Below are 21657 nucleotides of genomic sequence, written 5' to 3'. Positions count from 1 at the left end.
TACTTGCTGCACCCGCATGGTGACTTTTTGTGTTTCATGCACGATGACACCCAGATCCCTCTGTACTGCAGCATTTTGTAGTATTTCTCCGTTGAAATAATATTTTGCTTTTTTATTGTTCCTTCCAAAGTGGATGACTTCACATTTTCCCACCTTATATTCCATCTGCCAAAGTTTTGCCCATTCGCTTAACCTGTCAATATCCCTTTGTGTCACCCTCGCAACTTGCTTTTCCACCTATTTTCGTATCATCAGCAAATTTGGCAACAATACACTCTGTGCCTTCATGCAAGTCATTGATATATATTGCAAATAGTTGAGGCCCCAGCACTGATCCCTGCGGCACCCATCAGTTACCGATTGCCATTTTGAAAATGACCCTTTAATCCCGACTCTTTGTTTTCTGTTAGTTAGCAAATCCCCAATCTATGAACTCTTATCTTGTGCCTGTTATTCTCTGCGAGGTAAAGGTCAGAAGCAGTGGCAGGAAGCGGCAGAAGGCACGGGTGGGTGCAAGCGTGGAGAATAACAAGCAGCAGGGATACCACCTTTCATATGGCACGTTTTCGAATGCCTTTTGGAACTCCAAATATCCTGCATCCATTGGTTCCCCTTTATCCACCCTGATCGTTACTTCCTCAAAGAACTCCAATAAAATTTTCAGACACGATTTCCCATTCATAAAACCATGTTGACTATTCTAGATTGTATCATGAGTCCGCGAATGTCCTGCTCCTACTTCTTAATAATGGATTCGAGCATTTTCATTTGACACACACTCGGATCGGTTGAAACGCAGAGATGAAAGGTCGGAAAAGAAAACTCTGGACCGTAGTCGGCAGGATTCAAACTTGCGCGGGGAGACCCCAATGGATTTCTAGTCCATCGCCTTAACCACTCGGCCACGACTACTTGCTAAAAGTACAATGCTGCTCACTTAAAATCGCAATAATCCAGCGCTCTGCGACACAGAACAGCAGAACTGGTGTCGGTGTCAGCCGTCGGTCAGGGGGTCGATTGTTCACGCAAGTTACTCGTTTGTATAGTGGTGGGTATCCCGACCTATTACATGGTCGACCTGGCTTAAAATACACCTGGACGATGAACTTCTACGACATTTAAAGTTTTCATTTATCTCCAAAATTGGACGTGTGAAAAAACACTGATGAACGAACTCGGACAATCCCACTTTCCACAATCTAATTTCACTGATATTTCAGCGATTTTAAATCTCACTCTCCGCGTCACCTCGATGTCAGAACCACAATAATGAGCAAGAAATGAAAGGCAGAGTCGCGTTGTGAACAGACCCGGGCTAATTCAGCATCCCGAAGTGGCTGATGGAGGCAGATTCAATGATGGCTTTCAAAACGGAACGGGATTAGCACTTGAAAGGAAAAAAATTGCAGTGCTCGGGGGATAGGGCGGGGTAGTGGGACCAGCTGGATTGGTCTTGCATGGAGCCGGCACGGAAACGATGGGCCAAAAGGCCTCCTTCCGTGCTGTTACCTTTCTATGATTCTGTGATGCAAATGGCAAAAGAGAGTCAATGATCAGTATCAAAATATAACGGAAACAATATCTACCACGAGTGGGGCTTGAATCCACGCGGGTAGAAACCCATTGGATTTTAAATCTAACGCCTTATCCACTCGGCCATCCTGGTCCTTTCACAATCTTGCTTTATGTGTAATGTACTTAAGTGTCACTTCTTCTACGCTTTCCTTTGTCATCAAATAAATGGTTGGAATGGATTCAATGAAATTTGAAGCGTGTCAAACGCCATCTGTGGGGAGTGTCCATCAACTGCTCACGCCAGTTCCTCGTTCGTGTTGTGCTGAACATCCCCATTTGTCACGCGGTTGATCAGCGTTCAATTCTCCAATGTCGAAGTCCCGGTGTTTCTGCCTTTAAAAGCTTCACTTTCATTTATCTCCACTATTTGATGTGGAAAATACACTGAATGTCGAACTCGGACCATCCGACTTTCCACAATTTAATTTCACTGATATTCCAGCGATTTTAAAACCTGCTCTCTGCCTCACTCTTCACCTCGATTTCAGAACACTAATAATGTGCAAGTTATGAATCCGCAGAATCGAGCTGTTTGCAGACCCGGGCTAATTCAGCCGCTCGAAATAGAGAGAGAGAGACATACAGAAAGAAATTTATTTCTAATATTTGATGTGGAAAAAACATTGAAAGACTAACTCGGACCATCCCACTTTCCAAAATTTAATCTCACTGATACTCCAACGATTTTAAAACTCTCTATTAAGGTCTCTCTATCTCTCTCTCCCCATGTCTCCATCTCTCTCCCTCGTTTTCTCTCGATGTCTCTTTCTATCTCTCTCTCTGTGAATCTTTCCACAATGGCCCGTTCAATGAACTGTCATGAAATTATTACTTCAGGCGGAAAAGTCGAAATCCATTGCTCCTCAATCAGTCGATTGTCACAATCAGTTGCTAAAAGCTGTTGATCTGACTTCACCCGATGAAGAGCATTATTATCCCGTTATCGATGGAGGGGTGCGGTGGCCAAGTGGCAAAGTGTCGGTTTGCTGAACAAAACCGCGCGGGTTCGATCCGCGTCCCTACCTGTTTTCTGCTTCAAATATTAATGAAATGATCAATTTGATGACAGTTTGTTTAACTTTCCACGGGCCACTGTTGAAAGAAGACTCACTGTTCACATTTTCATCTCTCTTTTTGTTGAGATCCAGAATAAAGTGATGTGGGGTGCGAGGAAAAAAATGATCAAGAGAGACACTCAGAAAGAGACTCTCTCGGTCTGTCTGAGTCTGTGTCACTCTCTCTCCCTCCATCTGTCCAATCCCCGCAGATTTGAAAATCACAGGGTCAAAGAAGGAAACAGATTGGAACACATTGTCCCTGTGTCCTGTTTCAAAACCGACTCCCAGGAAAACGGCTCCGGTTGAATCGTTAAATGGTCAATGGTTTCTCTGTCTTTCTCTCAATATTCCGTTTGCCTTCTGGATTACCTGCTGCACCTGTATTTTGACTTTTTGTGTTTCATGCACGATGATACCCAGATCCCTCTGTACTGCAGCATTTTGTAGTATTTCTCCATTGAAATAATATTTTGCTTTTTTATTTTTCCTGCCAAAGTGGATGAATTCACTTTTTCCCACATGATATTCCATCTGCCAAATTTTTGCCCATTCGCTAAAACTGTCAATATCCCTTTGTAGATACTTTGTGTCACCCTCGCAACTTGCTTTTCCACCTATTTTCGTATCATCAGCAAATTTGGCAACAATACACTGTGTCCCTTCATCCAAGTCATTGATATATATTGTAAATACTTGAGGCCCCGACACTGAGCCCTGCGGCACCCATCAGTTACCGATTGCCATTTTGAAAATGACCCTTTAATCCCAACTCTTTGTTTCATGTTAGTGAGCAAACCCCCAATCTATGAGCTCTTATCTTGTGCCTGTTATTCTCTGCGAGGTAAAGGTCAGAAGCAGTGGCAGGAAGCGGCAGAAGGCACGGGTGTGTGCAAGCGTGGAGAATAACAAGCAGCAGGGATATCACCTTTTCTGTGGCACCTTATCGAATGCCTTTTGGAAATCCAAATATACTGCATCCATTGGTTCCCCTTTATCCACCCTGATCGCTACTTCCTCAAATAACTCTAATAAAATTGTCAGACACGATTTCCCATTCATAAAACCATGTTGAATATTCTAGATTGTATGATGAGTCCGCGAATGTCCTGCTCCGACTTCTTGACAATGGATTTTCATTTTGCACACACTCGCATCGGTTGAAACGCAGAGATAAACGATAAAATGATAACTTTAAACCGTAGTCGGCAGGATTCGAACCTGCGTGGGGAGACCCCAATGGATTTCTAGTCCATCGCCTTAACCACTCGGCCACGACTACTTGCTAAAAGCACAATGCTGCTCACTTAAAATCGTAATAATCCAGCGCTCTGCGACACCGAGCCGCAGAACTGGTGTCGGTCTCAACCGTCGGTCAGGGGATCGGTTGTTCACGCTCGTTGCTCGTTTGGAAAGTGGTGGGTATCCCGACCTATTACATGGTGGACCTGGCTTCAAATACACCTGGACGATGAACTTCTTCTGCCTTTAAAGATATCATTTATCTCGAACATTGGACGTGTGATAAAAAGACTGATAAACGAACTCGGACAATTCCACTTTCCACAATATAATTTCACTGATATTTCAGCGATTTTAAATCTCACTCTCCGCGTCACCTCGATGTCAGAACCACAATAATGAGCAAGAAATGAAAGGCAGAGTCGCGTTGTGAAGAGACCCGGGCTAATTCAGCATCCCGAAGTGGCTGATGGAGGCAGATTCAATGATGGCTTTCAAAACGGAACGGGATAAGTACTTGAAAGGAACAAAAGTGCATTGCTCGGGGGATAGGGCGGGATCGTGGGACGAGCTGGATTGGTGTTGCATGGAGCCGGCACTGACACGATGGGCCAAAAGGCCTCCTTCCGTGCTGTCACCTTTCAATGATTCTGTGATGCAAATTGCAAAAGAGAGTCAATGATCAGTATCAAAATGTAACATTTACCAGGAGTGGGGTTCGAACCCACGCAGGTATAAACCCATTGGATCTTAAGTCCAACGCCTTAACCACTCGGCCATCCTGGTCCTTTCACAATTTTGCTCTATATGTAATGTACTTGAGTGTCACTTCTTCTACGCTTTTCTTTGTCATCAAATGAATGGTTGGAATGGATTCAATGAAATTTGCAGCGTGTCCAACGCCATCTGTGGGGAATGTCCATCAACTGCTCACGCCAGTTCCACGTTGGTGTCGTGCTGAATATCCCCATCTGTCACGCGGTTGATCAGGGTTCAATTCTCCAATGTCGAAGTCACGGTTTTTCTGCCTTTAAAAGCTTCACTTTCATTTATCTCCAATATTTGATGTGGAAAATACACTGAAAGTCGAACTCCGACCATCCCACTTTCCACAATTTAATTTCACTGATATTCCAGCGATTTTAAAACCTGCTCTCTGCGTCACTCTTCACCTCGATGGCAGAACCCGAAAAATGTGCAAGAAATGAAGACGCAGAATCGAGCTGTGAGCAATCCCGGGCTGATTCAGCAGCCCGCAACACAGAGAGAGAGAGAAACAGAAAGAAAGAGAAACAGAGAGCGAGACACAGGAAGAGAGACAGAGAGTGAGAGAGGCACTGATGAGGGCGCAGAGGAGGTTAGCGAGAAATATGCCACATACAACAATGAAATGAATGGCCAGTTAATCTGCGTTTTGGTGGTGTTATTTTAAGAAGGAAGTTTCGCAAATTGTCATCAAATAAATGTTCAAAATCGATTCACTGAAATTTGAAGGGTGTCCAACGCCATCTGTGGTGAGTGTCCATCACCAGATTACACCAGCTCCTCGTTAGTATTGCGTTGAATATCCTCGCCTGTAACTCGAACACCCGCGGTTCAATTCCCCGACCGAAAGTTGAACTTTTACTGCCTTCAAAAGCTTCACTTTTCGTCCTGTGCCAGTTCTTCGTTGGTGTGGTGGTGAGGGACAGAGAGAGAAAGACATCGGAAAGGGCGGAGAGGAGATTCACCAGAAAGATCTCACATCCAGCAATGAAAATGATGGTCAGTTCATCTGCTTTTTGGTGGTGTTCATTATCGTCCAGGTTTGGAAATTTGCGACCAGCAAGGCCCCACAAACAGCAATGACAGAGTAACAGGTGCATGAGGCAGATGGAATAAGAGTTTCAATGAGCAGTATCAAAATGTAACGGAAATAACAGTTATCAGAAATGGGTTTCGAACCCACGCGGGTATAAACCCGTTGGATTTTTAGTCTAATATTTTAACCCCACGCCTCCATGCTTGTCGATGTGTTGAGATGGTGCTGAGTATCCCCGAGTGGTTAAAGCGATGGATCAGAAATCCATTGGGATCTTTCCGCGAAGGTACGGATCCTGCCGACTGCGGATGCCATTATCAGCGGTTGAACATGCAGCAAACTTCTCATTCTTCAGTGAATTAAAAATGCACGGCTTTGAACACTTCGAGTTTAATGCACGTTGGAATTGATCTGCAAGATTTCACGAAATCGACGACAGAAATAGAACAAAGAATGTGCCAAATGACCGATAGTCTGTCTCTCTCTGTGTGTTTGAGTCACCCGATGTGTTTCTGTCTGTTTGTGTGTGTGTCTTGGTGTGTGCGCGCGCCACACATTTTCTCCGTTTTTCTGAAGGGGTCTCTGTCTCTTTCTTTCTCTCCCTCACTCTCTCCCGCGTTCCTCACATAATTTGACTCTGGACATGATCCAACAAAGAGATGGAAAAGTGGTCGTTCATCTTCTTTCACCAGTTGCCCGTGGAAAGATAAATAAAGTGTCATTAAGCACCAGGCCGAGCGGTTAAGGACTGAAGATCCAATTGGTTCACAACCGGGTGAACGCCACTCCAGGCAGCTCTTTAATTTAATCCCGTTACACTTTCATACTGCTCAGTTCCACTCGTTTACCATCTGCATTATGTACCTATTACTTTGTCATTGCGGTTTGTGGGACCTTGCTGTGCGCATGGCTGGAAACCTGGACGATAATCTTTCCTCAAACAATACCACCAAAAAACAGATTAACTGTTGGTTCTGATATCGAGGTGAAGGGTGAGGCAGAGAGCAGCTTTTAAAATCGCTGGAATATGAGTGAAATTAAATTGTGGAAAGCGGGATGGTCCGAGTTTGTCTTTCAGTGTATTTTCCGCATCCAATATTACAGGTAAATTACAAGAGAAATGGAAGTGAATCTATTAAAGACAGCAAAAGTGTAACCTCCCTGTCGGGGAATTGAATCCTGGTCTTTCGCGTGGATTTTTCTCTCTGAATACACAGATTCCAATGTTTAAAACGTGACAGGAACATTCTCTCCAACACGAATTATATATAAGACACTTGGAAATCCATGAACAGACATTGATAGCCTCATGGTAGCACTGGGTCTGGATATGGAATGGCCGGTTCAAATCACTGGAGAATGACAAGAATCCCATCGTTTTAAATCTGTTTGGGAATCAAATAACTTATTTAATTTTTTTAAATAAAACATTAAGCAATATAAGAGCATAAGAACATAAAATAGGAGCAGGAGTAGGCCACTCGGCCCCTCGAACCTGCACCGCCATTCAATAAGATCATGGCTGATTTTCGACCTCAACTCCACTTCCCGCCCGATCCCCATATCCCTTGATTCCCCGAGAGTCGAAAAAATTATCGATCTCAGTCTTGAATATATTGAATGGCTCAGCATCCACAGCCCTCTGGGGTTGAGAATTCCTAAGATTCACAACCCTCTGCGTGAAGAAATTCCTCCTCATCTCAGTCTTGAATGGCCGACCCCTTACGCTGAGACTCTGCCCCCTAGTTCTCGACTCTCCAGCCAGAGAAATCAGCCTCTCGGCATGTACCCTGTCAAGCACCCTCAGAATCTTATATGTTCCAATGAAATCACCTCTCATTCTTCTAAACTCCAGAAAGTATAGTCCCATTCTACTCAAGCTCTCTTCATAGGACAAACCTCTCACCCCAGGAATTAATCTAGTGAACCTTCGTTGCACCGCCTCGAAGGCAAGGATATCCTTCCTTAGATAAGGAGACCAAAACTCTGCGCAGTACTCTGGGTGAGGTCCCACCAATGCCCTATACAACTGTGGTAAGACTTCCTTACTGTTGTACTCCAACCCCCTTGCAATAAGCGCCAACATGCCGTTTGCCTTCCTCATTGCTTGCTGCACCTGCATAATCACTTTTTGTGTTTCTTGTACGAGGACACCCAATTCTCCCTGAACACCAAATTTTACTAATTTCTCAACATATAAAAATATTCTGCTTTTCTATTTTTCATATCGAATTGTAAAACCTCACATTTCCCCACATCATACTCCACCTGGCACCTTCTTACCCATTCACTTAGACTGTCTATATCCCTTTGCAGACTCTTTGTGTCCTCCTCACAGCTTACTTTCCCACCTAGCTTTGTATCATCAGCAAACTTGGATGCATTACACTCGGTCTGTTCATCTAAGCCATTGATATAGATTGTAAATAGCTGAGGCCCAAGCTCCGATCCTTGCGGTACCCCACTAGTTACAGCCTGCCAACCTGAAAATGACCCATTTATCCGCACTCTATTTTCTGTCCGTTAACCAATCCTCTATGCGTGCTAATGGATTATCCCAACTCCATGAACCCTTACATTGTGCAACAACCTTTGATGTGGCATCTTATCGAATGTCTTTTGAAAATCCAAATGTCCGACATCCATTGGTTCACCTTTATCTATCCTGCTAGTTGCATCCTCAAAAAACTCGAATAAATTTGTCAAACACGATTTCGCTTTCATTAAACCATGTTGACTCTGCCGAATCATATTATGATGTTCTAAGTGCCCTGTTACCACTTCCTTAATAATGGATTCCAGCATATTCCCGACGGCAAGAGCTCAGGCTAATTGGCCTGTCGTTCCTTGTTTTTTCTCCCCCTCCCTTCTTGAATAGCGGGATAACATTTGCTGCATTCCAATCCACTGGGACCATTCCAGAATCTAGAGAATTTGGGAAGATCATAACCGATGCATCCACGATCTCTGCAGCCACCTCTTTTCGAACTCACGGATGTTGGCCATCAGGTTCAGGAGATTTGTCGGCTTTTAGTCCCATTAGTTTGTCCAGTACTTTTTCTCCAGTGATATTAATTGTATTAAGTTCCTTCCTCTCATTTACCCCCTGGTTCCCCATTATTTTTGTTGTGCTTTTAGTGTCTTCCACTGTGAAAACAGAGAAAAAAAATATTTTGTTTAACGTATCTGCTACTTCCTGATTACATAAGAACATAAGAACATAAGAAATTGGAGCAGGAGTAGGCCAATCGGCCCCTCGAGCCTGCTCCGCCATTCAATAAGATCATGGCTGATCTGATCCCAACCACAAATCTAAAGAACACAAGAAGTAGGAGCAGGACCCGGCCACACAGCCCCTGTGCCCTCTCCGCCACCCACAGGGCATTGACCGATCTGAACTCAGCTTCATGTCCAATTTCCTGCCCGCTCCCCATAACCCCTAATTCCCTTTACTTCTAGAAACTGTCTATTTCTGTTTTAAATTTATCTAATGATGTAGCTTCCACAGCTTCCTGGGGCAGCAAATTCCACAGACCTACCACCCTCTGAGTGAAGAAGTTTCTCCTCATCTCAGTTTTGAAAGAGCAGCCCCTTATTCTTAGATTATGCCCCCTAGTTCTAGTTTCACCCATCTTTGGGAACATCCTTACTGCATCCACCCGATCAAGACCCTTCACAATCTTATATGTTTCAATAAGATCGCCTCTCATTCTTCTGAACTCCAATGAGTAGAGTCCCAATCTACTCAACCTCTCCTCATATGTCCGCCCCCTCATCCCCGGGATTAACCGAGTGAACCTTCTTTGTACTGCCTCGAGAGCAAGTCTGTCTTTTCTTAAGTATGGAGACCAAAACTGTCTGCAGTATTCCAGGTGCGGTCTCACCAATACCCTATATAACTGCAGAAATACCTCCCTGTTTTTATATTCTATACCCCTAGCAATAAAAGCCAACATTCCGTTGGCTTTCTTGATCACCTGCTGCACCTGCATACCAACTTTTTGATTTTCTTGCACGAGGACCCCCAGATCCCTTTGTGCTGCAGTACTTTCCAGTCTCTCGCCATTAAGAAAATAACTTGCTCTCTGATTTTTCCTGCCAAAGTGCATAACCTCACATTTTCCAATATTATATTGCATCTGCCAAATCTCCGCCCACTCACCCAGACTGTCTATATCCCCCTGCAGGTTTTTTATGTCCTCCTCACTCTCTACTTTCCCTCCCATCTTTGTATCATCTGCAAATTTTGATATGTTGCACTCGGTCCCCTCCTCCAAATCGTTAATATAGATTGTAAAGAGTTAGGGACCCAGCACCGACCCCTGTGGAACACCACTGGATACTGGTTGCCAGTCTGAGAATGAACCATTTATCCCAACTCTCTGCTTCCTGTTCGATAACCAATCCTCCACCCATGCCAGAATATTACCCCCAATCCCGTGATTTTTTATCTTAAGTAATAATCTTTTATGTGGCACCTTGTCGAATGCCTTCTGGAAGTCTAAATACACTGTGTCCACTGGTTCACCTTTATCCACCCTGTACGTTATATCCTCGAAGAACTCAAGCAAATTTGTCAGACATGACTTCCCCTTCATAAAGCCATGCTGACTTTGTCCTATTAAATTATGCTTATCTAAATGTTCCGTTAATGTCTCCTTAATAAGAGACTCCAAAATTTTACCCACCACAGATGTTAAGCTAACTGGCCTATAATTTCCAGCCTTCTGCCTACTACCCTTTTTAAATAACGGTGTTACATTAGCAGTTTTCCAATCTGCCGGGACCTCTCCTGAGTCCAGGGAATTTTGGAAAACTATCACCAAAGCATCCACAATCCCTACTGCCACTTCCCTCAAGACCCTAGGATGGAAGCCATCAGGTCCAGGGGATTTATCCGCTTTGAGTCCCATTATTTTACTGAGTACCATCTCCTGAGTGATTGTAATCGTATTGAGCTCCTCCCCCCGTAGAGTCCCCTGTTTGTCCAGTGTTGGGATATTCTTAGTGTCCTCTACTGTAAAGACTGAAACAAAATATTTGTTCAGCATTTTTGCCATCTCCATGTTTCCCACCATTAATTTCCCGGTCTCATCCTCTAAGGGACCTACGTTTGCCTTAGCCACCCTTTTTCTTTTTATATAACTATAGAAACTCTTGCTATCTGTTTTTATATTTTTTGCTAATTTCTTTTCATAATCTAACTTCCCTTTCTTAATCAATCCTTTAGTTACTTTTTGTTGTCTTTTGAAGAATTCCCAATCTTCTATCCTCCCACTAAGTTTGACTACCTTATATGTCCTTGTTTTTAGTCGGATACTATCCTTGATTTCTTTCCTTAGCCACGGATGGCTGTCATTTCTTTTACACCCTTTTTTCCTCAGTGGAATATATTTATTTTGAAAGTTGTAAAATAACTCCCTAAATGAACACCACTGCTCATGTACCGTCTTACCCTTTAATCTATTTTCCCAGTCCACTTTAATCAATTCCGCTCTCATACCATCATAGTCTCCTTTATTCAAGCTCAGTACGCTTGTTTGAGAATCAACCTTCTCACCCTGTAATTGGATATGGAATTCAACCATGTTGTGGTCGCTCGTTCCAAGGGGATCCTAAACTAGGACATTATTAATTAATCCTGACTCATTACACAGGACCAGGTCCAAGGTTGCCTGCCCCCTAGTAGGATCAGTTACATACTGCTCAAGAAATCCATCCCTGATGCACTCAATGAACTCGTCCTCAAGGCTGCTCTGCCCAATTTGATTTGTCCAGTTAATATGATAATTAAAATCCCCCATAATTATAGCTGTTCCCTTATTACATGCCCCGACTATTTCCTGATTAATTCTTCTTCCAGCAGAGTTGCAACTATTAGGAGGCCTATATAATACGCCCACTTATGTTTTTTTCCCCTTATTATTCCTTATCTCCACCCAAACTGTTTCATTATCTTGATGCTTTGTCCCAATATCATTTATCTGTATTACAGTGATTCCTTCCTTGATTAACATAGCCACCCCACCTCCCCTTCCTTCCTGCCTGTCCTTCCTGATTGTTAAATACCCTGGCATATTTAATTCCCAGTCGTTGTCACCCTGCAGCCATGTTTCTGCAATGGCCACAAGATCATACCCATACGTAGTTATTTGTGCCGTTAACTCGTCCATTTTGTTACGAATGCTACGTGCATTCAGATAAAGAACTTTCAAATCTGTTTTGTGACGCTTAGTTCCTGCTTTTTCCTTTTGTAACACTTTACCTATTACTCCATACCTTCTGTCCCTTCCTGTTACGCTTTCCTCTCTCTCCCTGCTCAGGTTCCCAACCCCCTGCCACTTTAGTTTAAACCCTCCCCAACAGCACTAGCAAATACTCCTCCTAGGACAGCGGTCCCGGCCCTGCCCAGGTGCAGACCGTCCGGTTTGTACTGGTCCCACCTCCCCCAGAACCGTTTCCAGTGTCCCAGGAATTTGAATCCCTCCCCCTTGCACCATTCCTCTCGCCACGTATTCATTTGAAATATCCTCCTATTTCTACTCTGAAGAGCACGTGGCACTGGCAGCATTCCTGAGATTACTACCTTTGAGGTCCGATTTTTTAATTTACCTCCTAACTCCCTATATTCTGCTTTTAGGACCTCATCCCCTTTTTTACCTATATCGTTGGTGCCTATGTGCACCACGACAGCTGGCTGTTCGCCCTCCCCCTCCAAAATGTTCTGTAGCCGCTCCGAGACGTCCTTGATCCTTGCACCAGGGAGGCAACACACCATCCTGGAGTCTCGGTTGCGGCCGCAGAAGCGCCTGTCTATTCCCCTTACAATTGAGTCCCCTATCACTATAGCTCTTTCACTCTTTTTCGTCCCAGCCTGTGCAGCAGAGCTACCCGTGGTGCCAGGAAGTTGGCTGCTGCTGCCTTCCCCTGATAAGTCATCCCCCCCAACAGCATCCAAACTGGCATATCTGTTTGAGAGGGGGATGGCCACAGGGGACCCCTGCACTACCTGCCTGCACCTCTTACTCTTCCTGGTGGTCACCCATTCACTTCCTGCCTGTATACCCTTTACCTGCGGTGTGACCAACTCGCTAAACGTGCTATCCACGAGTTTCTCTGCATCGCGGATGCTCCACAGTGAGTCCACCCGCAGCTCCAGCTCCGAGATACGATCGGTCAGTAGCTGCAGGTGGACACACTTCCCGCACACATGGTCGGCAGGGACACTGGTAGTGTCCATGACTTCCCACATCTTGCAGGAGGAGCATATCACGGGTGCGAGGTCTGCTGCCATGACTTGCCTTAGCTGAGTTACCCCTTTTAAATTACGTTGAAATTAGAAAATGTTAACTGTACTAGGGACCTAGGTTCACTAAAAAAAACACTATCTGCTATAAAATCTGCAGACCTTCCCTTTCTTATTACTTTACTTACAGTAAAATGGTAGAAATACTCACCTGAACCTACTCACCAATCAGCTGCGTCCCCTGTGCCGCGTCACTTTCTGACTGGTGACGTCACCCCGAACTGCCGCTGGTCTCAGAGTCTCGCTCTCAGAGTGAGCTCTGGTCTCACTCTCTCCGCGCTGTTTCTATCCCCGCTCTGGTCTCACTCTCTCCGCGCTGTTTATATCCCCGCTCTGGTCTCACTCTCTCCGCGCTGTTTATATCCCCGCTCTGGTCTCACTCTCTCCGCGCTGTTTATATCCCCGCTCTGGTCTCACTCTCTCCGCGCTGTTTATATCCCCGCTCTGGTCTCACTCTCTCCGCGCTGTTTATATCCCCGCTCTGGTCTCACTCTCTCCGCGCTGTTTATATCCCCGCTCTGGTCTCACTCTCTCCGCGCTGTTTATATCCCCGCTCTGGTCTCACTCTCTCCGCGCTGTTTATATCCCCGCTCTGGTCTCACTCTCTCCGCGCTGTTTATATCCCCGCTCTGGTATCACTCTCTCCGCGCTGTTTATATCCCCGCTCTGGTCTCACTCTCTCCGCGCTGTTTATATCCCCGCTCTGGTCTCACTCTCTCCGCGCTGTTTATATCCCCGCTCTGGTCTCGCTCTCTCTGCGCTGTTTATATCCCCGCTCTGGTCTCACTCTCTCCGCGCTGTTTATATCCCCGCTCTGGTCTCACTCTCTCCGCGCTGTTTATATCCCCGCTCTGGTCTCACTCTCTCCGCGCTGTTTATATCCCCGCTCTGGTCTCACTCTCTCCGCGCTGTTTATATCCCCGCTCTGGTCTCGCTCTCTCCGCGCTGTTTATATCCCCGCTCTGGTCTCGCTCTCTCCGCGCTGTTTATATCCCCGCTCTGGTCTCACTCTCTCCGCGCTGTTTATATCCCCGCTCTGGTCTCACTCTCTCCGCGCTATTTATATCCCCGCTCTGGTCTCACTCTCTCCGCGCTATTTATATCCCCGCTCTGGTCTCACTCTCTCCGCGCTGTTTATATCCCCGCTCTGGTCTCACTCTCTCCGCGCTGTTTATATCTCCGCTCTGGTCTCACTCTCTCCGCGCTGTTTCTATCCCCGCTCTGGTCTCACTCTCTCCGCGCTGTTTATATCCCCGCTCTGGTCTCACTCTCTCCGCGCTGTTTATATCCCCGCTCTGGTCTCACTCTCTCCGCGCTGTTTATATCCCCGCTCTGGTCTCACTCTCTCCGCGCTGTTTATATCCCCGCTCTGGTCTCACTCTCTCCGCGCTGTTTATATCCCCGCTCTGGTCTCACTCTCTCCGCGCTGTTTATATCCCCGCTCTGGTCTCACTCTCTCCGCGCTGTTTATATCCCCGCTCTGGTCTCACTCTCTCCGCGCTGTTTATATCCCCGCTCTGGTCTCACTCTCTCCGCGCTGTTTATATCCCCGCTCTGGTATCACTCTCTCCGCGCTGTTTATATCCCCGCTCTGGTCTCACTCTCTCCGCGCTGTTTATATCCCCGCTCTGGTCTCACTCTCTCCGCGCTGTTTATATCCCCGCTCTGGTCTCGCTCTCTCTGCGCTGTTTATATCCCCGCTCTGGTCTCACTCTCTCCGCGCTGTTTATATCCCCGCTCTGGTCTCACTCTCTCCGCGCTGTTTATATCCCCGCTCTGGTCTCACTCTCTCCGCGCTGTTTATATCCCCGCTCTGGTCTCACTCTCTCCGCGCTGTTTATATCCCCGCTCTGGTCTCGCTCTCTCCGCGCTGTTTATATCCCCGCTCTGGTCTCGCTCTCTCCGCGCTGTTTATATCCCCGCTCTGGTCTCACTCTCTCCGCGCTGTTTATATCCCCGCTCTGGTCTCACTCTCTCCGCGCTATTTATATCCCCGCTCTGGTCTCACTCTCTCCGCGCTGTTTATATCCCCGCTCTGGTCTCGCTCTCTCCGCGCTGTTTATATCCCCGCTCTGGTCTCGCTCTCTCCGCGCTGTTTATATCCCCGCTCTGGTCTCGCTCTCTCCGCGCTGTTTATATCCCCGCTCTGGTCTCGCTCTCTCCGCGCTGTTTATATCCCCGCTCTGGTCTCACTCTCTCCGCGCTGTTTATATCTCCGCTCTGGTCACACTCTCTCCGCGCTGTTTATATCCCCGCTCTGGTCTCACGCTCTCCGCGCTGTTTATATCCCCGCTCTGGTCTCACTCTCTCCGCGCTGTTTATATCCCCGCTCTGGTCTCACTCTCTCCGCGCTGTTTATATCCCCGCTCCGGTCTCACTCTCTCCGTGCTGTTTATATCCCCGCTCCGGTCTCACTCTCTCCGTGCTGTTTATATCCCCGCTCTGGTCTCACTCTCTCCGCGCTGTTTATATCCCCGCTCTGGTCTCACTCTCTCCGCGCTGTTTATATCCCCGCTCTGGTCTCACTCTCTCCGCGCTGTTTATATCTCCGCTCTGGTCTCACTCTCTCCGCGCTGTTTATATCCCCGCTCTGGTCTCACTCTCTCCGCGCTGTTTATATCCCCGCTCTGGTCTCACTCTCTCCGCGCTGTTTATATCCCCGCTCTGGTCTCACTCTCTCCGCGCTGTTTATATCCCCGCTCTGGTCTCACTCTCTCCGTGCTGTTTATATCCCCGCTCTGGTCTCACTCTCTCCGCGCTTTTTATATCCCCGCTCTGGTCTCACTCTCTCCGCGCTGTTTATATCCCCGCTCTGGTCTCACTCTCTCCGCGCTTTTTATATCCCCGCTCTGGTCTCACTCTCTCCGCGCTGTTTATATCCCCGCTCTGGTCTCACTCTCTCCGCGCTGTTTATATCCCCGCTCTGGTCTCACTCTCTCCGCGCTGTTTATATCCCCGCTCTGGTCTCACTCTCTCCGCGCTGTTTATATCCCCGCTCTGGTCTCACTCTCTCAGCGCTGTTTATATCCCCGCTCTGGTCTCACTCTCTCCGCGCTGTTTATATCCCCGCTCTGGTCTCATTCTCTCCGCGCTGTTTATATCCCCGCTCTGGTCTCACTCTCTCCGCGCTGTTTATATCCCCGCTCTGGTCTCACTCTCTCCGCGCTGGTTATATCCCCGCTCTGGTCTCGCTCTCTCCGCGCTGTTTATATCCCCGCTCTGGTCTCGCTCTCTCCGCGCTGTTTATATCCCCGCTCTGGTCTCGCTCTCTCCGCGCTGTTTATATCCCCGCTCTGGTCTCTCTCTCTCCGCGCTGTTTATATCCCCGCTCTGGTCTCGCTCTCTCCGCGCTGTTTATATCCCCGCTCTGGTCTCACTCTCTCCGCACTGTTTATATCCCCGCTCTGGTCTCACTCTCTCCGCGCTGTTTATATCCCCGCTCTGGTCTCACTCTCTCCGCGCTGTTTATATCCCCGCTCTGGTCTCACTCTCTCCGCGCTGTTTATATCCCCGCTCTGGTCTCACTCTCTCCGCGCTGTTTATATCCCCGCTCTGGTCTCACTCTCTCCGCGCTGTTTATATCCCCGCTCTGGTCTCACTCTCTCCGCGCTGTTTATATCCCCGCTCTGGTCTCACTCTCTCCGCGCTGTTTATATCCCCGCTCTGGTCTCGCTCTCTCCGCGCTGTTTATATCCCCGCTCTGGTCTCACTCTCTCCGCGCTGTTTATATCCCCGCTCTGGTCTCCCTCTCTCCGCGCTGTTTATATCCCCGCTCTGGTCTCACTCTCTCCGCGCTGTTTATATCCCCGCTCTGGTCTCGCTCTCTCCGCGCTGTTTATATCCCCGCTCTGGTCTCTCTCTCTCCGCGCTGTTTATATCCCCGCTCTGGTCTCACTCTCTCCGCGCTGTTTATATCCCCGCTCTGGTCTCACTCTCTCCGCGCTGTTTATATCCCCGCTCTGGTCTCATTCTCTCCGCGCTGTTTATATCCCCGCTCTGGTCTCACTCTCTCCGCGCTGTTTATATCCCCGCTCTGGTCTCACTCTCTCCGCGCTGTTTATATCCCCGCTCTGGTCTCACTCTCTCCGCGCTGTTTATATCCCCGCTATGGTCTCGCTCTCTCCGCGCTGTTTATATCCCCGCTCTGGTCTCACTCTCTCCGCGCTGTTTATATTCCCGCTCTGGTCTCTCTCTCTCCGCGCTGTTTATATCCCCGCTCTGGTCTCACTCTCTCCGCGCTGTTTATATCCCCGCTCTGGTCTCACTCTCTCCGCGCTGTTTATATCCCCGCTCTGGTCTCACTCTCTCCGCGCAGTTTATATCCCCGCTCTGGTCTCACTCTCTCCGCGCTGTTTATATCCCCGCTCTGGTCTCACTCTCTCCGCGCTGTTTATATCCCCGCTCTGGTCTCACTCTCGCCACGCTGTTTATATCCCCGCTCTGGTCTCACTCTCTCCGCGCTGTTTATATCCCCGCTCTGGTCTCGCTCTCTCCGCGCTGTTTATATCCCCGCTCTGGTCTCACTCTCTCCGCGCTGTTGATATCCCCGCTCTGGTCTCACTCACTCCGCGCTGTTTATATCCCCGCTCTGGTCTCACTCTCTCCGCGCTGTTTATATCCCCGCTCTGGTCTCACTCTCTCCGCGCTGTTTATATCCCCGCTCTGGTCTCGCTCTCTCCGCGCTGTTTATATCCCCGCTCTGGTCTCACTCTCTCCGCGCTGTTTATATCCCCGCTCTGGTCTCGCTCTCTCCACGCTGTTTATATCCCCGCTCTGGTCTCACTCTCTCCGCGCTGTTTATATCCCCGCTCTGGTCTCACTCTCTCCGCGCTGTTTATATCCCCGCTCTGGTCTCACTCTCTCCGCGCTGTTTATATCCCCGCTCCGGTCTCACTCTCTCCGCGCTCTTTATATCCCCGCTCTGGTCTCGCTCTCTCCGCGCTGTTTATATCCCCGCTCTGGTCTCACTCTCTCCGCGCTGTTTATATCCCCGCTCTGGTCTCGCTCTCTCCGCGCTGTTTATATCCCCGCTCTGGTCTCACTCTTTCCGCGCTGTTTATATCCCCGCTCTGGTCTCACTCTCTCCGCTCTGTTTATATCCCCGCTCTGGTCTCACTCTCTCCGCGCTGTTTATATCCCCGCTCTGGTCTCACTCTCTCCGCGCTGTTTATATCCCCGCTCTGGTCTCACTCTCTCCGCGCTGTTTATATCCCCGCTCTGGTCTCGCTCTCTCCGCGCTGTTTATATCCCCGCTCTGGTCTCACTCTCTCCCGCCGCTCACCGACTGGACTCTCGCTCTCTCCGCGCTGTTTATATCTCCGCTCTGGTCTCGCTCTCTCCGCGCTGTTTTTATCCCCGCTCTGGTCTCGCTCTCTCCCGCCGCTCACCGCTCTCAGGTCCACTACCGCTCTGCAGGAAAAGCAAGGCAAAGCAGCACCTCCTTCCCCCACTTCACCTAACTCCCACACGTACCGAACTCTCAGCACACTGTGTAATATCCGCAGACCGTGGGGCTGATAATGCAATTGTCATTCAGTTCAAATGGGGCTGATAATACAATGGTCAGCAATGCTACATGGGGGCTGATAATACAGTGACCGGTAGGATACCTGGGGACTGATAATACAACGGTCTGTGTGGGTTCACGGGTGCTGATAAAACAATGCAAAATATGGGTACGTGGTGTCATAGGAACATAGGAACAGGAGTAGGCCATTCAGCCCCTCGTGCCTGCTCCGCCATTTGAAAAGATCATGGCTGATCTGTGATCTAACTCCATATATCTGCTTTTGGCCCATATCCCTTAATGCATTTGCTTGCCAAAAAGCTATCTATCTCACATTTAAATTTGCCTGATAAGATAATGGTCAATAAGGGTAAATGGTGCTGATGATACAATGGTAAGTACGGATAAATGGGGGCTGATAATTCAGTGATCACTATGGATACATTGGTGCTGATAATATACTTGTCAGTAAGGATATATGGGGTCTGATAATCAAGTGGTCAGGACGGATACACGTGGGCTGATAATACAATGGTCAGTAAGGATATATGAGGTCTGATAATACAATGGTCAGTAAGGACACATGGGGGCTGATAATACAATGGTCAGTAAGGATATATGAGGTCTGATAATACAATGGTCAGTAAGGACACACGGCGGCTGATAAAACAATGAGTAAAAGGGCTGTCAAAGGAAGCGTGGGATGATTTGGAACAAAAAAGGAGATCTTCTTGTGGAGGCAGTGGTCATGGCTGAGGTACTAAATGAATCCTTTGCATCAGTCTTCAAGAGAGAAGAGGATGCTGCCACTGTCACAGTAAAGGAGGAGGTAGTAGCGATATCAGATAGGGCAAAAATAGGTAAAGAGGAGGTACTTGAAAGTTTGGCAGCTCTCAAAATAGAAATATCACCCGATCCAAACTAGATCCATCCGATGTGACTGAGGGAAGTGAGGATAGAAATTGCAGAGGCTCTGGCCACAATCTTCCAATCCTCCTTAGATACGGAGCAATGCCAGATTATTGGAGGAACGCAATTGCTGTACCCATGTTACTAAAGGGGCGAGTGATAAACCCGGCAATTACAGGCCAATCAGCCTAATGTCAGTGGTGGGGAAACTTTTGGAGACATTAATCCTGGACAAAATTAATTTGCACTTGGAAAAGAATAGGCTAAAAAGTGAATGTCAGCACGCATTTGTCAACGGAACATCGCGTTTGACTAACTTGATTGAGTTATTTGATGAAATAATGGAGAGGGTTGATAAGGGCAGTGTGGTAGATGTTGTGTATACGGACTTTCAAACGACTTTTCATCAAGTACCACTTAATGGACAAAATTGAAGCATATGGGATTAAAGGGACAGTGGCAATGTGGATACAATGTTGGCTTCGGGTCAGAAAGCAGAGAGTAGTGGTGAACGGTTGTTTTACAGACCGGAGGGAAGTATACAGTGGTGTTCCCCAGGGGTTGGTGTTCGGACCATTGCTCCATGAGATCTACATTAAATGGACTGGACTTAGGTACACAGGGTATAATTTCAAAGTTTGCAGATGATACGTAACTCAGGAATGCAATAACCAATGTGGAGGATAGTAACAGACTTCAGGAGGACATGGACAGACTGGTAAAATGGGCAGACACATTGCAGATGAAATTTAATGCAGAGAATGTGAAGTGATCCATTTTGTTAGGAAGAATATAATCTAAATGGTACAATTTTAAAGGGGGTACAGGAACAGAGAGACCTGGGGGATTATGTACACAAATCTTTGACGATGGCAGGACAAGTTGAGAAGGCTTTTGAAAAAGCATATCGGATCCTGGGCTTTATTAACAGAGGCATAGAGTACAAAAGCAAAGAAGTTAAGCTGAATATTTATAAAACACTGGTTTGGCCTCAGCTGGATAATTGTGTTCAATTCTGTGCACCACACAGGAGGAAGGATATGAAGGCCTTAGAGAGGGTGCAGAAGAGATTTACTAAAGTGGTACCAGGGATGAGGGACTTCAGTAATGTTGAAAGACTGGAGAAGCCGGGATTATTCTACTTAGAGCCTAGAAGGTTAAGAGGAGATTTGATAGAGGTGTTCAAAATCATGAACACTTTTGATAGAGTAAATAAGGAGAAACTGTTTCCATTGGCAGATGAGTCGGTAACGAGAGGGCACAGATGTAAGGTGATTGGCAAAAGAGCCAGAGGCGACATGAAGAAACATTGATTTAATGCAGATATTTGTAATGATGTGGAATGCACGGCCTGAAAGGATGGTGAAAGCAGATTGAATCGTAACTCTCAAAAGTGAATTGGACAAATACTGGAAAAGAAAAAAAATGACAGGCTCGAGGGGCTGAATGGCCTCCTCATGTTCCTATGTTCCGAAGCTAACTCCACTTACCCATGATGCCTGTAATAGCCATATTAACATTGTTTAATGCTAAAACCCATATAGAACCACAGTTATGTTCCAACAATGGTAACTTATTTTAACCCTGGCGAATGGTTTTCCTCTTGAACGAACGATTGTCTTTGAAATGTGACACACACTGACCGCCCATTATTCTCCCATCATTGGTCACCGCCCACCAGCCGCCCTCTGTGTCCATGAAGATGAGTCTGACGGACAGATTAATCCCATTTTAAATGATCTTCCTCCAAATTTACCAGGAATACAAGTGTCTGCCGCCTTCCACAAAGAGGCGCGAGGCATTGTCTGTGACTCCGTGCAGCAGCCTCGATGAGAAGTTCAAACCAATGGGAAGTAAGTCTAAAACTGCAGATATATCCTTGTGACTGTGGTGCCTGGATTTCTGTCCCATTCACCAATCACCTGGGGTATGGTAAAGATACATTGATCACCTATTCCTCTATTACCCGGACATTCTTGAAGCTAAGATCCTGCCCAGGTTTGGCTGCTCCCTGGGGAGCTCCTTTGCTCTGCAACTCTATCCTTGACCATCCGTTGCCATCCTTTGCCCTTTCTCCCCCAATCTCCTCTCTTCCACTGTTTAAGTTCCTCTGGCTCCAATAGTGGATGCATTTTAGCCCGAACGACAAGTTCAAGCTACAAGTTCAAAGTTACCTGGGCCCACTGCCCATCTCCCGACCACGCCTGCTCTTTGTTTTCATCACTGAGCGCTGGATCTTTGCTCAAATTTGGATTCCAAATTC

At 47.3% G+C, this 21657-nt stretch overlaps 4 non-coding genes across 4 annotated transcripts; all 4 read right to left on the bottom strand.

Moving 5' to 3' along the window:
• Positions 1–830: 830 nt before the first annotated feature.
• trnas-aga (transfer RNA serine (anticodon AGA)) lies at positions 831–912 on the bottom strand. The gene has a single exon. It is a non-coding gene; the product is annotated as a tRNA-Ser (tRNA).
• A 671-nt stretch (positions 913–1583) lies between these two features.
• On the bottom strand, positions 1584–1666 carry trnal-uaa (transfer RNA leucine (anticodon UAA)). Its single transcript has one exon. It is a non-coding gene; the product is annotated as a tRNA-Leu (tRNA).
• Positions 1667–3830: 2164 nt separating this feature from the next.
• trnas-aga (transfer RNA serine (anticodon AGA)) lies at positions 3831–3912 on the bottom strand. The gene has a single exon. It is a non-coding gene; the product is annotated as a tRNA-Ser (tRNA).
• A 663-nt stretch (positions 3913–4575) lies between these two features.
• Positions 4576–4658, bottom strand: trnal-uaa (transfer RNA leucine (anticodon UAA)). Its single transcript has one exon. It is a non-coding gene; the product is annotated as a tRNA-Leu (tRNA).
• Between the last annotated feature and the right edge of the window lie 16999 nt (positions 4659–21657).

Source organism: Heptranchias perlo, unplaced genomic scaffold, assembly GCF_035084215.1.
Source record: "Heptranchias perlo isolate sHepPer1 unplaced genomic scaffold, sHepPer1.hap1 HAP1_SCAFFOLD_56, whole genome shotgun sequence".
NCBI lineage: Eukaryota > Metazoa > Chordata > Chondrichthyes > Hexanchiformes > Hexanchidae > Heptranchias > Heptranchias perlo.
The sequence above is the reverse complement of the archived record's forward strand: the minus strand, read 5'-3'. Positions and strand labels throughout refer to the sequence as shown.